The 14760-nt window shown below is 42.7% G+C and overlaps 1 protein-coding gene across 1 annotated transcript in view; it reads left to right on the forward strand.

The window, feature by feature from the left end:
• The window catches only part of CNTNAP2 (contactin associated protein 2), a 2930334-nt gene that overhangs the window by 2758177 nt on the left and 157397 nt on the right, over nucleotides 1-14760 (forward strand). The window lies entirely within an intron of this gene.

Genomic DNA, 14760 nt, shown 5'->3' on the forward strand with positions numbered 1-14760 from the left:
CAGAATCAGAGCAAACAAGGACTACAAGGCAAAGCAGGGCAAAGACAAAACATAACACGAAGGACAAACACTAGACAAGGCACGAGACAAAAGACGGAATACGAGCACGGAGCATGTGCAGAGACGCACTACAGAGCAGAGTGCAAGGGCACAGAATAGAGGGAGCAACCCCACAGACCAGGCAGCCATGCAGAGAAGCAACACAATACTCAGGCCCTGAGCATAGGAAGGGGCGGTCTGATATAGGGCGTAGCACCACCACTTCCGGGTCAGGACCAGGGAAGAGTTTCCGGTTCAGATCCTCTAGGATCACAGATCGCAGTCACATGATCAGGGTTTCTAGACATGCAGAGACGATTGCAGAACCCGACAGTGCAGGATTCGAGGAAAGGTCACATGATCAGGGTTTCAGACATGCAGAGACAAATGCAGAACCAGCCTATGCTGTAACATAGGAAGGACACATGATCAGGGATTCTAGACATGACGAGATAATCACAGAAGGCAGAGCAGAAACGAAGGCATCCTGCAGCTCAACAGACATGAGGTGAGTGTGCACACTGCTCTAGGGAACATGCAGGATGGAAGACATGAGATGCGCCTGCACACCGCTCCAGGGGTCATGAGGCAAAACAGACATGGCGGACAGGACAGACATGGCGAGCATGACACATCCAAGCCCAGTTATGCTTTGCCAAAATCTACATAAAGGCTGCCAAAATCATGTGGGAAAAAAAGTTATGGCCTGGTGAGACCAATGTTGAACTTTTTGGCAATAATTCCAAAAGGTATGTTTGGTGCAACTCAATATTGGGCATCATCTAAAGAACACTATATCCACAGTGAGGCATGGTGGAGGTTGCATTATGATTTGGGGCTGTGTGGCAGCACTTGAAACTTTGGCTTCAGTGAAGGTGGAAAGAATTATGAACAGTTCCAAATATCAATCAATTCTAAAACAAAACCTTCAACTAAAAACCTGAAGATGAAGAGGACTGTCACTTTTTATCATGACAAAGACCCTAAGTAAACCTTTAAATTACCCAAAAAGTAACTTCAGCAGAAGATGAAAGTTTTGGAATGGCCCAGCCAGAGCCCATACCAGAATCCAATTGAAATTTGTATGTTAACCTGAAGAGGGCATTATTCAGGAGATGTATCACAATCTAACATATCTGAGGCACTACTGCAAAGAAGAGTGAGCAAAGATTGCCTATTCTAAATGTTCCATACTAATAAACTCATTTTAACAGAGTGTGTAGACTTTTTATATCTCCACTGTATATATTTTCATACTAGCTGAAGAGCCCGGCGCTGCCCAGGCATAGTAACTAACTGTGGTTAGTTATAGCAAATTATAATTATCCTCCATCCCATAGTCCCGTGCCCATATACCCATCATACATATCCACGATCCCATAGGCCCGTGCCCATATACCCATCATACATATCCTCCATCCCATAGTCGAGTGCCCATATACCCATCACACATCCTCCATCCCATAATCCCATGCCCATATACCCATCACACATCCTCCATTCCATAGTCCCATGCCCATATACCCATCATACATATTCGCCATCCCATAGTCGAGTGCCCATATACCCATCACACATCCTTCATCTCATAGTCCCATGCCCATATACCCATCATACATATCCTCCATCCCATAGTCCCGTGCCCATATACCCATCATACATATCCGCCATCCCATAGTCCCGTGCCCATATACCCGTCATACATATCCTCCATCCCATAGTCCAGTGCCCATATACCTATCACACATCCTCCATCCCATAGTCAACCATTATGACATCATAATGAGCGGCGGGGCTTGCAACCTATGATGACATCAGCGTTGCCATGGCAACCATTATGACATCATAATGAGGGGCGGGGCTTGATACACACACACTTTTTCCCCATTATGTAGATAGGGGCAAAATTGTTTGGTGAATTGGAACCCGCGGGGTTAAAATTTCGCCTCACAACATAGCCTAGGACACTCTCGGGGTCCAGACATGTGACTATGCCAAATTTTGTGGCTGTAGCTGCGACGGTGCGGATGCCAACCCGGACATACACACATACATACATACACACACTTGAGCTTTATATATTAGATTTGCATCAGTTAATATAATTACAGTATTTTAGTGCTTTGTTAATAAGAATATTCCTTTTCTTTTATTCCAATGATTGTCACACATTTTACCAAAATGTAAAACGGTAATATTGTTATCCGCAGAGATTTATTGAGTGCCGGTATATTACATTTTTTATTTTCAATTTTTTTTTACTCCAGTAGTGTTGGAGAATTACTGTAATACTCCATTACCTCTGCTCAAGTGATAAAATACATAAAACTCTCACCCAGCCCCAGATCACGAAAAATGGAGACGCTATGGGTTTCGGAAAATGAAGCAATTTTTTTTTTTAACAAATTTTGGATTTTTTTTCACCATATAAATAAAAAACAACCAATACATGTTTTGCATCTGCGAACTCATAATGACCTGGAGAATCATAATAGCAGGTCAGTTTTAGGATTTGGTGAAAATGGTAAAAAAAAAATCCAAAAAACTGTTGTGGAATTGCACTTTTTTTGCACTTGGAATTTTTTTCCCCGTTTTCAAATACACGATATGGTAAAACCAATGGCGTCTTTCAAAAGTACAACTCGTCCAGGAAAAAGAACAAGCCCTCACAAGGCCATATTGACGGAAAAATTAAAAAGTTAAAGCTCTGGAAAGAAGGGGAGCATAAAACAGAAACACAAAAAACGAAAAAGGGCTGCGGCGTGAAGGGGTTAAGTTGTATTACTAACTAAACAACATCAAGCCAATACCAATATATACTTTGTCATCAAACAGCCTAGAAGTATGGCCCAGACCCTTTGTTCTTTGCCTCATCCTCCTTCTATCATGTCTTTTACATTTGTCAGTGTTGTGTATGTTTAGGTTATATTCATGCTCGCACCTTCTTTCTTCTCTTACTTGAGTAAGAAAGGGAAGATATTTTTACACTGAGGTATGAATAGCCAGATATTAGTAAAAATGTTGTACTGATATTTGTGTTCGATTTGTGTGGGGTTTTTATTGCTTTTTTCATTATTAAAGACTTTCTGCAGGTTAACTTAAAAGAAATTTTAGAAAAAAAAATAAAATTTCCAGAGTTTCCAAGTCATTGTTCAAGACCTTCACAGTTTTTCCCATGGCAAGGTCATGGCTGTAAGGCATCGTAAACTGGCCATATGCTACCCAGATTCAGATGATGTTATTAAAATATCATAGCAATATTATCAAGGCGCCTCTGTGTTGAGGGCTCATAATTGAAGCGAATGTACATTTTTAGGCTAGTAATAAACTGTTTGCAGCAGGGAAGAGATTAGATGAAGTACCAAATTAATGCAGGAGCTGGCACCAAAAATATAGAGGTTATTTTGCATTTATTTCACCCTAATATGTCCTATCCTTGCCAGTCACGGTTAGTAACATCTGGACTTCTTATGTAATAGGTACCTAAATTAAAATGCAGAAGAGCCTTAATGATGGTTGCAAATTAACTATTCCCTTTTGGTGGCAACACAAGCAGTAAAAATTTGTTTTTTAATAAATGATAAGCAAAAGATTTGAATTGCTTTACATTTTAAACACTTATACTTAGCTTTTACCAATGAAATTAAAGCATTGCCTAGTAATATTATAGAACATGGTCACTGCTGCAAGAACTCGGTTCTTGTTCATTATGGCTATATTCACATGCAGCATTTTTTTGCAGCTTTTTTGGCAAACTAAAAGCTGTTTTTTACGATACAAGCGAAAGCTATGAGATTTCAGTGAATTTGAGAACCGTATAAATCTGACAAACAATGGAAGCAGAAGATGCAAAACACTAAAGAAAAATATAGATTAAAACAGGAATGTAGAACAAAGGACCCCCACTCTCCCAGGGGCCAAATGCATTAAACTAATCCAGGTAAGGAAAATCCAAGAAGTATAAAGGTAAAGAGACATACAAGTTAAATAGCATAATTAAGTATACATCTATATAACTCCAACTGTACACACCTATGCCAAAACATGACAGCAATATTGTGGAATAATCCTACAGAGAACAATAGGGAATAAACACATAAAAACAAGCACCCAAAATGATTAATAAAAGTCAAACAATAAATGTGCAAGTGCAGAGAACACCTCAGAGTAAAGAAGAAGAAAATGGATACCTATGAAAGGTTAGATCAGCCTGGGGGAGACCCTAGGGGTCTGTACCTTACTCAAGGAAGACGTTGTACAATTTATAATAGACGTTAACGGGAAGGCTCAAATGACACCTGGAAGAGGCCCAGGTTTCTTTTTTAGCGTCTTTCCAGAATTTTTGTTTGAAAAACTGCTAGCAGATTGTTCATTCTTGAATGGAGATTGAAAATGACAGAATAAGGAGGCGTGGCTTGCAGGGGACAGGAGCAGACGTGTTCTTGCAGAGCTCCTGGGAATCCCCTATATGAAGCTACTATTGACATATGTAAAGTGGAATTTATGGACTAAAAGTCTTGGAAAATCATCTGGACCATGCCAGCAATTATTAAAATGAAGAATAAAGTGGTTTTCTCAAAGAAAGCAGATTCTGCAGCTACTCTGTCTGCTGTAATGCCACCAGGCAATATGGCCGCCACACAGGCAGACCTGAGAGGAAAACCTCACGGAGACGCCATCACCCCTGGAGCAAAGAGAGCTGGAGCTCTGAAGCATTTGGTCCACACAGGAAAAGCTGCGCAGACCTGCATGAAGAGAGCCCCTTCTGCTCCGGTATCGGGGAGGATCAATACCAGAGCATGACTGATGACATGGGACTATGCAACAATTTGGTTGACTATCCTACTGATAGTACTCAGCTAAATACTAAAATCTTGGATTATAAATATATGCCATCCATAAATGAAAGCGACCCTTTGTCATGATCCATGCTGCATCATGACAGATAAAATGCACTAGTAACCATTTTTTTTTTCTCTCTTTAAGCTGTGGTGCTTAAAGATAGTTTTGCCCCCGGTGGCAATTAGGGTCATTGCACTGTGGTGGTTTCAGTTCTAGTTTTGCCCCCCGGTGGCCGTTAGGGTCATTGCACTCTGGTTTCTTTAGTTTAGTGCATGTGATTATAAAGCAGGTGTGATTGCTCTGACTCTGCCATAAAAGAGTGTCAGGTGTTGCAATCACTGTTGGTGATAGTGGTCATTTCCAACCATCCTTGGTGGAGGAAGGAGCTAGAGAGTGTTCCTTGCAGCACAGTCAGAGTCTTGGTGTGGAAGGAGTCACAGAGGGGATTTCCTTGCAGCTCTGACAGAGCTTGGTGGCAGCTATTCAGGAGGAAAGCTGCACTCTGGTTGTGGACTCTGTTGCTGGGAGCAAAAGCAACAGAGCAAAGCTAAGTGGTGTTTCCCTGTTTGTATTTTGCCCTGGTGTGTATTAATACAGTGGTGGAGCCAGTGCCTGCACCACCCAGCTCCCTAGCAAGGGATAGGTGTAGGGTGTGCTAGGGTGACAGGTTCCGGCTCAGCGACAGGTGAGGAGCCTGTATAGGGAACGTTAGGAGTGTGAGGGACACTGACTCAGGGGAGTGCAGGAGGTCTCCACGTCCCTGTTCCCTATTGCAGGGCCCACCGTTGTAACTGTTTCCCCTTCCCCCGTGTCTTGTCGTTTTAGTTACCGGCCTGCGGGTCGTGTCACACAGGACAACTACACGTGCCATGTCTTGTTGTTTCAGTTACCGGACTGTGGGTCGTGTCGTTTAAAAAAATCTCCTAATTTTACCTCTACTATGGAACCAGTTAATAAAAATAGCATCGCCATAGATGATCAAACGGATCAGCTGGATTTAAATCATGACACAGATAATTCTTCTAATTCAATGGAAGGGCTAGAGAGTGTCCACTCAGAAGAGTTTACTGAAATGTCGGGTTCCTCTAAATATGGGTATAGTGATTTTAACAATTATTCAAATTCTGACGAAACTTCATCCCATCATTATTCCTCAGAGAATTCTATTAGCTATGAGATTCATGAGCCCATAGGAAAATCCCTACTTCAGCCAAATAAAATTAATTTGAGTCAAGAGAAATTTGGTGCGGGACTTGGGGACCGTATCTCTAATATTTCTTTAATAGACAACTTACCAGCTTATGATGACTACCTATCAGAGAGCTTTATGATTAATATCTGCAAATCTCTTCACTGGCTCCCATTCCCTCAGCGTATCCAGTTCAAATTACTAATACTGACCTACAAGGCCATCTACAACCTGTCTCCTCCTTACATCTCTGAACTAATCTCCAGATACCTCCCCTCACATAATCTCCGGTCCTCCCAAGACCTCCTTCTCTCCTCCACACTTATTTGCTCCTCACCCAACCGCCTCCAAGACTTCTCCCGAATAGCCCCCATCCTCTGGAATTCCCTGCCCCAACACGTCCGGCAATCAACCACACTCGGATCCTTCAGACCGAACCTGAAAACCCACCTCTTCAAGAAAGCCTATAGCCTGCAGTGATCCCCACTACCTCCTCACCACTACTGGAGCTACCGCCTCACCATCACTGGAACCGCTGTAACCCTCCAACCTACTGTCTCCTTCCCCACCATCCTCTAGCATGTAAGCCCGAAAGGGCAGGGTCCTCTCTCCCCTCTGTATCAGTCTGTGATTGTTAGTTTGTTTGCTGTAAGTGATATCTGTAATCTGTATGTAACCCCTTCTCATGTACAGCACCATGGAACCAATGGTGCTATATAAATAAATAATAATAATAATAATATCTGTAGAGCCCTTTTAACATCGGCAAATATCTTGGGAAAGGGTACTAATATATTTTAAAACGAATTTAAAATATCTGTTCCTCAACAAACAAATACAGTAAAAGCCTCTGAGTCTTTTATCAAGAAGCTCTTTAAAGTTACATTATCTTTCATAGTTAAAGATTCTAACTTAAACTTTTCCAAGGTCTCTGATGTCCTTCTTCAAGATCCAAAAATAACAGATTCTTTATACAAAAATCATCAGATCTCGCCTTCTATTCATGTTCAAAGTCTACCCATACTCTCAGATTCTCTTGAGAAGATTCAAAAAGACATCATCTCCTTTAGAAACTGCATGGCTAACTATGAAGATTTTAAAAGGAAAAACAACATAAAAATCAGGGGAATTCTGGAGGCGGTCCAGCCTTCTCTGCTAAAAGACTATATTTCTACAATGATTTTTCACTTACTACCTAAAAATAAAATAAAAAATCTGGTTGAGAAGGTTTTCAGAATTCGCAGGTCGCTCTCTCTCCCTATGACCATTGCTCGAGATGTTATTGTGTCTTTTTATTCTATTAGGGTAAACAACAATCTCCTTATGCTGACAAGAGACTCAAAACTTCTTCCATCTCCGTACAACAATTTATCTTTTTTCAAGAACTTGTCTAAAGATACCCTACAAAAACGGAAATCATTCTCTCAAACCACACGGGAACTCTTACACGCTGGGATATCTTACCAATGGACTATGACTTCCAATCTACAAGTGAAATTCGCATCAAAATTGTTCACTATCTCGTCTCCAGAGGAAGGAATTGACTTTCTGAAAAGAACCAGAATAATATCTTCTATGGCCACTCCTGAACTCTCCTCTCTGTTTTCATCAAACATGTATCCCACTTCAAATGATCTTTATTCCACTTGCTATAATACTAAAAGAACCAGACTTTTCCCTCCAACTACTCTTAGGATTACCTTAAGGTGTTTCCAGATGCGACAGGCTCTCATGTTTCTTCATACATTACTAGATATATGTATATTACTCGTATATTTCATAATACTCTACTTTATGTAGATTTTGCATCTCATAATGTTTGTATGATTATTAATACCTGTTTTGATTTTAGGTGCTGAAATATTAAGCTACTCTTAAATATGTGTATTTCTGAAATGTATGTTTGCCTGTCTCTCCCTATTTTTCCTCCTTATCCCTTTTTCCCTCTTTCCTCTTTCCCTTCTCCCTGATTCCCCATGTTTCCCCTTCCCTTCCCCTTCCCACCATTTGAAAAATTTTGAAAGTTCAATAAAAATTATTGGAAAAGAAAATGACAGAATAACTTCAGTAAAAAAATGCCATAAAAAATGAAGGAAAAATGTGTCTCGGGTTTACCGCAACAGAGAGAAGCCAGAAGACAACAGCGTCTGATTTCTCCTACTTCTGCACTGATTAGAAGCACTTTGCATTCTTATCAAGCTGTGTTAATTTATTTTTGTAATGCAGGGGTTTATCTGCTCAGTTGAGATCTCCTAGAGTGTTACGGCTCTCAGTTGTGCACTGTTAGCCACTCCCATATCCTACATCAGCTAGGCCCTGACTAGCACTCATTCTCAGAGTAGCTTTTGCTGCATGGCTGATGGTTGTTGGTGGTTATTATTGGAGAAGGAGTTTGGTGGATTTATTTATGGCTGTTGCTTTGTTTTGAGTGTGTGATAATTCACTTTCTTCTCCTACTTTGGTTTAACCCCATCCTCCTCTCCCCGGTGTATTCCTCTGTTATATGTGTGAGTATATTTGTATGTTTGGTATTTTTAATTACCCCTGTCTGTATTACCTTGTTAGTCTTGTTGGTGCATTACGGTACACTACTACTCCCCTTTTTCCTGGGTGGGGGAGGGCGGATTCAGGAGCTAAGGTAAGATACGGGACCACAGCATCTTCACCATCAGAATTAATCCAGGGAATAGGGCGAGCTAGGGTGCCCCTAATGTTAGGGACAGGGAAGGAGCCTCTGGTCCCGGGACTCCTGACAACAGGGTAGTAACAAAATGCTGAGAAAAAACATGAACAGTCAAAAAAACACTCAAGAAATTACAAAAAAAAGAAAAAAATGATTAAAAATGACATTCAGGAAAAAAAGCTGAAGCATCTTCTTTATACACTTGGAGAGATTGCCTGCCTAAAAACATGTGAGCACATACAATTAGAAAAGCAGATTGCTACTGCAGAAACTTCACTTCACATTTCTGGCTGGAGGGAATATGGAGCAAAATAACTTCACCCCTCAGACAGTCCCAAGCATAAAGAAGCACTTCCATCAAAGTATTTATCCTACTAAAATATTGCAGTCATATTATGCAGCACTGTGTACTTACAATTGCTCATTTTGCCTTTCTACCCAGCTAATTTTTCTCTTTTCTCTGCTCGCTGGAGCACCCCACAGGGCCTTAGGTTACTCGGTACCAGGACGGTCATTCTTAAAAGGGATGTCACGGCAGCAGTGACCCGGTCCATGGCCCTGGGCGTCCAGTAAAATTAATTAAAGATGATGATGGGGTGGTTTATAGGGAATTTAGTCGTGACGCCACCCGTGGTATTCAGCAAGGGTAGCCGACGCTGCGATGCAAGTCCTCTGGGATGGTGTTAGTTAAGCTCTCCATGGGTAGAGTTGTGTCCCAGGGCAGTTAGGATGTTATAAGTAAAGATGGTGGCTGTGGTGATGAGTGTGGTGCAGGGCAGGTGAGACGCGAATGACACAGATGACACAGCAGGGTACAGTTTCCAATATTTTACTCACAGTTCTTTTGTGTGCAGGTGCCTTAGTGCCGTGTCCTCCAGATGAGGGGTCCAGCAAACTCCCGGGTAGATGGGGATACTCCTTTCCAAGACTCCCTTCTATGTATTTCTCTCCTAGACATCTCACTGTACTGGTTTCCACTACTTCTGCCCAGCACCATTACAAACAGTGTCCCCCAAGCCAGCAGCCATGGACCTTGTCGGGTGACATTTTCTGAGTCCCCTTGCTCCTATATGGCTGCCTTTTTGGTGAATGGATGTGGTTGCGACTGAGGTAACTGTATGCCCTGAGGGTCCAGTCACCACAGAGGTACTGCACCTCAGCCAGAGGTGTGGTAACCCACTCTCTGGTAAGGAGGGGGCACAATCCAGGACCCAAACACTAGCATCCAACACTTGACCTCTTTAGGCCAGGGAGAAACTAGGTAGAGGGTTGTGGGTGGAGGAAGCAGATAAGGGTAGGACAGCTAGAGAGAAAGCTGACAGTTGGTGGTGGAGAGTTGTCATGGTAACAGAAGTGACAGTTGGAGGAGGAGTCAGGAAAAGAAATGAGTTGGTGGAAGGGACTGAAGGAGTGAGGAGCTCGTCCCAGGACTGGAGAGTAAAGTGGAGTGAAGTGAAGAAGGAAGGGGTCCTAGGGGCACGGAACGTGAGGAATCCACCAGTGGCACCGGAATCCATGCCGACTGTAATCAGGTGGAGGGACTAGGTAGCAATAGGGGACCAGCCCCTGACTAGTGGAGACACTGCAAGACTCAGCTAGAAAACCGGAGGCTGAAGTATCTGTATGTGCGACAGCCAAATCCACACACATTTGCTGAAAAGGCAGCCGCATAAGATCAAGGGGACCAAGAGGACGATGCCTGACTGGATCCGAGGCTGCTGGTTTGGGACACTGTGTGAGGCGCAGGGCAGGAGAAGTGGGAGGAACATAGAAGGGGGTTCTGGAAAAGTGTGCCCTAAACTACCCGAGAGTTGGCTGGACCACTGACCCGGAGGACACAGCACACCGGCTGGGGATTGTAACTTGAAGGACCGTGAATAAAAGTGTGAAAACTGCACCCCGCTGTGTCCTAAGATTTATTTACTGAGGCATCTGCCCTGCACAACAATCATTACCATCATCTACTGTCTTATATCTGCCCTGGGGCCTAGCTATACCTGTGGAGAGCTGTAACATCTTTGCTGTGCCACCAACTGCCCCAGTGGATCTGAATTGCAGCGTCAGACACCTTCTTTTTGTCGAACGCCACAGGTGGCGTCACGTTAAATCCACTATAAACTTTCCCATATTTAATTCCCCAAAATCATCTTTCTTTTCATTGCATGCCCAGGGCAACGGACCGGGTCATTGCTGCCGTGACATCCCCTGAAGAACCGACCGGCCCGGACCGGGTACCCCACGGCCCTAGGTGCAAGTTAAATGCCGCTGTCAGAGATTGACAGTGGCATTTAACTAATTAACAGCCACAGGTGGATCGCTGCTGTTGCTGGCACATGTCAGCTGTATATATCAGCTGTCATGTTTCCGGAAAAGTGGGGGCTTAGAGCCGGAGCCCACACCAAACAGAGGGAGTCCGACACCAGTGTAGTATTATGCCCGATGTCAGAAAGGGGTTAAGGTAGATTCAATCCAGAAAACATCAACTTATGTTTCTTTTAGAAGTTGGCAGAGAGAAATATTTGAGTTTTTGTTTTGCTTTTATAATGCCTTTTATAATTTTATATAAACCACATTTAACCTATATATCTGCCTACTATATCTCCCTTACACATATATTACAACTTTCAGAGTTCAATTGAAATCTAGTTTAAATAACTTAAGGGAGAACAGAGCTACATATTATTGTAGCCGGTGAGTTGGTGTCAAGGTTCGCAAACTTTACAGTACCCCTAGGACAATTCTGCAGGCCCTCACTGCTCACAGTCAGCTTTTGTATTAAAATAAAAGAATGTCCTTGCAGCCACAGATACCAGGTCAACAGACCCAATGTACTGTACAAGTAGTTCTAGAATGGATGAACGAGTTTTAGAAATATCTTTCTTTTTCATTGCCACTTTGAATATTCATCTGCAAGACAAGAAAAATCACAATATTCATTTCTTTGCTTGAATGTTCACCTCGAAAGAAAAAGGAAAATTATGTAAATTCTCTAATGTCCTGTCATATAAGAATCCATTATTGACGTGCTGAGTTACTGAACGGGCCACGATGAGAAATTCATTCCATTACATCTGGTACCATACTTAGGGAATAAGATTGATTCCTGTAATTGAAACCTAAAGTTCTTAAGGAGGTATTTATTTGAGAAGTCATAAAGTAGACGTTCTAGAGAATTGAAGGCCTCAAGTCTTGTCCTTTCTTCTAAATCAACATAATAGATCTGTTCACAACGAAGCTCATTCAGTTCAATATTTAATATTTCATAATATAATTTCTTAAGGCTTTGTGTTGTGTAATGTTACTAGGTATACTACCTTCATTGTGACACTTACAATTTGTTTATTGCCATTCTATTGACTATTTAAGGTTTGTAAAAACATATAATACCATGAAATGTTGGTGAGTGACCTATAACATGACAGGCAGACTGCTTTACTTAAAATTTCATCCATGCTACTTTAAAAAAATGACCGCCATCAAGTATTTTAGTGGTTGGTCATGTATACCTTTAAACCTGTAAATCAATTATAAATCTATGAAACAACAACTACAAATCCTTAAAGAGGTATTGTAAAATTGCTAAATTGCTTTATTCAAACAATATGAAAGTAAGCAAGTTTACAGTTGGCTTGCTTCTTCTTTATGCTTTCAATCTCCTGCAATAATAGTTTTTTATCTTACATAGTGTGCAGATAGTTTCCATGAAGCTTGGTTACCAGTACCTGGTTGAGTGTGCACTATAGTTACCTTCCAGGCTGAGGAGTTGACTCCTAGAATCCCAGTCAGGTGTTCTAGCCTATTGATTTAGATACAACAGTTGTCTCCTCACCTCTCGTTACCACCTTCTCTGATCTTGATGGAACTGTCATTATCAGTCCTGCATAATCACAATCTCCTGATACAACTATAGAAGGTTTCCAGAGCAGTTCTCCTATACATGGCTCTCACTTTCATGAGGCAGTCTATTTACTTTCTGGTTGCTGGGGGTAAGGCAGGTGGGCACTTCTCATTGAGTGTCAGTGTTCTGAAGTCTACACTATATTTACATAAAATAACACAGAACATTTGAACAAACACATGGCTAAGGCTAGTTTCACACTAGCATATGGAGGAGCTGGGACGGCTGTGGACTTCCTCCATGAAGCTCCGCCCCCGGCCGCACCTCCTCCGGTCAGCTCTGCCTCTGTCGGCATGCGGCCTGCATACCCTATCTTTAGCATTAGGTACGCAGGCTGTGCCGATGAATGTAGATGCCTCTGCATGCATCTTTCTGACGGTGCGGCGAGTGCACCAAAATGCAACACGTTGCGTTTGGCACAGGTCACCGGACCATCAAAAAGATGCATCTGCATTCATCGGCACTGCAACTTGAAAATAACCCTTCAAATAAATCTGTTAAAATGAAAAAATATATATTTTTTAAGTTGGGTATGCACATAACCTCAGCCATCATTCTATTGTGTGTGAAAACCTCCCGATGATGTAAAAAGATTACATTTTGACATGCCCAATCCTTTGCTTCTGTAGGAGATTGCCTGCTGTAAGAAAGGTTTAGCTGTGTCATATTTTTTGTACAAATCATGTAATAATAATAATTTTGATTTTTATAGCGCCAACATATTCTACAGCACTTTACAATTTTAGAGAGGACTTGTTTAAAGTGCACCTGTCACCTGTTTTGGCCAGCTATAAAATGTGGCCGCTGCCTTTCATGGCTTATCTACAGCATTCTGTAATGCTGTAGATAAGCCCCTGATCTGACCTGAAAGTGAAGAAAAATAAGTTTTATTATACTCACAGGGGGGGGCGATTTGGTGTGGTCCAGTCCGATGGGTGTCGCAGGTCCAGGTACGGCACCTCCCATCTTCTTGCGACACCGTCCTCCTGCTTGCTTCGTCGCTCCGGGCATCGCATTTCTGTGCAGGCGTACTTTTCTGCCCTATTGAGGACAGAGCAAAGTACTGCAGTACGCAGGCGCTGGGCCTCTCTGATCTTTCACGGCACTTGTGTGGGGAGGTAGAGCTGATGGACAGGTCTGTCTGTAGTGAAAGACAGAGAGATAGATACAGAGAAAAGGGTGTTATGTGGTAGTTTAACCATTAGAGTGCAGTGGGGAGTGTAGGAGGGTGACTGTGTAACTGCCATGGGTCAAGGTAACTGCCATTGGTCAGAGGTTACTGTCAGGTGATAGTGGGTGGAGCTACTGGACTGGGAGTATAAGAGGTCAGGGAAGGTTCTGAAAGTTCCAGTCAGCCAGGGAAGCTCAAAAGAGAGGAGGGTCTGCTGTGAGGAGAGGCAGCAGAAGAACCCTCAGAGAGAGAGACTGACAGTGGAGACGATCATGGGGGGTGACCCAAAAGGACAGTGGCTGCGGACAGAGACAGACCGTGAGTCTCAGGTGAACGGCGTACTCTAAAGGGCGCAACGCTGTGGTGAAAGTACCTAGGGCAGCCACAGTGGGAAAGAGCCATAGAGGACGCCACGAACGGTAATACAGGTTAGAGAAAATACCCGGGTCTGTGTGCAAAGTGAACTGTGGAAAAGTCCTGTGATGAAGTACGGTGGTCGCCCAGAAAACGGCCAATAAAATCTGAATTGTTGGACACAACCCTTGTCTCTGTCTCATGTCTGCCGACGCCAAAAGGTGGGTGAACCCACAGTTCTGTGGGATCAGCATCACAGCACACCTTCCCCGTTTATCCGCACTATTATCAGAATCTCCTCAGCACCACCTAATCGTGCCTCCCTCAGCCCGGAACCCTACACTTGCGCACTGTAGCACTTTCCTCTGCCCTCAACAAGGCAGAGACATACGCCATCGCAGAAGTGCGATGCCAAGGGCGAGGAAGCAAGCAGCCATCATTCTATTGTGTGTGAAAACCTCCAGATGCCATCCTCCTGCTTAAAAAGCCGTAAAAAGACAAAAAAATTCCTATTCAAGGTAAATATGACTCTAGGAGATTGTCATGTTCATGTAGAGTAGTTATGGTAGAGAATACGCATTCAA

The sequence above is a fragment of the Dendrobates tinctorius genome, unplaced genomic scaffold (genome assembly GCF_039654945.1).
Source record: "Dendrobates tinctorius isolate UK_male_01 unplaced genomic scaffold, ASM3965494v1 ptg000162l, whole genome shotgun sequence".
Lineage (NCBI taxonomy): Eukaryota > Metazoa > Chordata > Amphibia > Anura > Dendrobatidae > Dendrobates > Dendrobates tinctorius.